Below are 2,392 nucleotides of genomic sequence, written 5' to 3'. Positions count from 1 at the left end.
TACCACGGATGGTGTCCCCCTATCCAACTCAGTAGCTATTAACAATAGATTTGCAGAATATTATTACACTCATTATAGCGGCAATCACCACCCTCCAACCGGGAAAAACCTATGGGCAGACTGTCTACTTTAAGCTGTATGATGATACTTTGGCCCCAAAAATTAGACAGACCCTCCTAGCAGCATTTGACGAAAAGGTTGTTCCATAGATAATGCTTGAAGCAGTTATTGTTATGATCCCTAAACTGGAGTGTTCCTCCTACCGTCTTATTTTTCATCTCAATGTGGATGCCAAAATCCTAAAATTCTAGTAAATCGCCTAAATCATGTTACTGGGCATCTGATAAACAAAGATCAGATGAGATTTATGCATTATAAAGTGAAAGACATCAAATTACGCTGAATCTTCACCCATCTCAGTGTATGTCATTCTGTTCCTGGTACAAGAGTCATTGCTTTGTAGATGCTGAGAAAGCATTTGACTCTGTTAAGTGGGGATACCTACTCGTGATGCTTGCTAATTTTTTATTTGGACCCAAACTTATCTCCTGGATTAAACTCCTCTACTCAAGCCCTGTGACCCACCAGTCAGTTATTAGCTAGCACCAACCTGTTTCCCATACATAGTTTTATACTAATAAAGTAGAAAGATGCATAAATAACTTTAATAATGCAAAATAGGAGCCTTGTGTAGACACTGTGTGTGTGCATGACTGCTTCACACAATCTGTAGCAGTAATATATAATTAGCAGTTCATTACGACTATCAAACTCCGGTTTATGTGCCCCGCAGTAATGTAGCAGTAGAAAATGAATTACACAGGTTAGAATAACAGATTAGAAAACAGAAAACTTTACTTGGAGCTGCAGATAAGATACACATAACACAGGCTTACTGTACCCACTAGCCACTTCCTCTTGCCACAGATATAGAAGTGCGCCAAATACTTTAAAGGTTGGATACATATGTGCAGAGCCAGATAATTCATAAGGCAACCTATGAAGGAGCCTCGGCCTGAGCGATTTCCCGGGGCAAAAAGCTGCTATCCTCATGCTCCTGCGAGGGGGATAGTGCAATCTGTCAAGGCTGTGAGCTGGTGGGCTTATGGTGTCTGATGGGAAGGCACCATGCTGGTATAGACAATAAAAATGGGGCAGCTTCTTTGTGTCTACTTCAGTTCTTCCAAATGTGGAAGGCATGGGGGAGCCAAAGCTTCTACCTTGCTAAAGGCCCGATTTTCCTTTGATCTGTCTTTATGTGCATATGCTTTTAGTGGACCAGCATCTGCCATACTGTGACACCCTCCTATTAGCCAAACAGTAAATTCCCCTTGTGCTTTAAAAAATTGCCATTATCATCTGCATTAATAAGAGGGGATTGCAAAAGAATTCTGTTGAGTTAAAATACATGTATATCAACTGGTTTAAAATCCATGATTTGCAATTTTGTTCAGCTAGTCTTGTATTTAAATACCATTGCTGCATGGGCCACTCCACTATTTCCTTGTTCGTTTTTACAGCTTCTCAGGTCAACTTCCTGCCCATTGGTCACAATGCTGATGCTGATTCAGTATCCAATAAGCATCTATATACTGAGAGCTGAGGGAAAATGTTAAGATGAACCAGTAAGTAAGGGAAAGCACCTGTCTGGATAGAGGGTGACAAAGTTGTGTGAATCACAAGACATATGGACCACAATTACAAATTCTTGAGCAGCAAAAACAGTTAACATGTATACGTTTCAGCTGTGTATTTAGCTATCCGCCTGTGTGCCCGTGCTTATGTTACATCGTCCATTCATCCTGGGACTGGCTGTTTATTTTATAGTCACCTTCAGAAGTGTTTAATAAGCCATTAACATTAGACCTTTTATTTGATATAACTAAGATCTCATTAAGTGCCATTTACTTTAGATACAATATCAAGAAACAATTTTATGCCAAGGTATTAATTCCTGGTTAAAATATTCCAGTTAAAAATCAGAAGGCATTGGTAGAAGTATGCCTTTGGTGTGTGTTATAATGAAATCTAATACAGTGTTAAAAGGTGGCTGTCCAACTATAGGTGCCCCTCCATGGGATTATGTGGTCTTTGGCCACTAGAGACAGGACAGGTCCACACAGTACATAAACATACACACTCGGCGAGTACAAGCATGCATGTTTACCCAATTTTTCTCATGAGCAATCTGTCACTGGTTGCCCACAGTCATCTTTACAGCCTCCTGATACAACTACCATGACTAGCAGCTAAACTAAAAAGTAAGTCCACCCAAAACCACCAATGAGAACTCCCTGTGCAGCTTGTCAACTACAAGTGAAATGGGCAGCTGTACAGCCACTCAGTTCACTAGTTCTAGCCTGCGATTCTGCTGCCCCCCCCCCCCCCCGCT

This window comes from Nanorana parkeri, unplaced genomic scaffold, assembly GCF_000935625.1.
Source record: "Nanorana parkeri isolate BGI_ZX_2015 unplaced genomic scaffold, ASM93562v1 scaffold2209, whole genome shotgun sequence".
In the NCBI taxonomy this organism is placed as follows: domain Eukaryota; kingdom Metazoa; phylum Chordata; class Amphibia; order Anura; family Dicroglossidae; genus Nanorana; species Nanorana parkeri.
The sequence above is the reverse complement of the archived record's forward strand: the minus strand, read 5'-3'. Positions refer to the sequence as shown.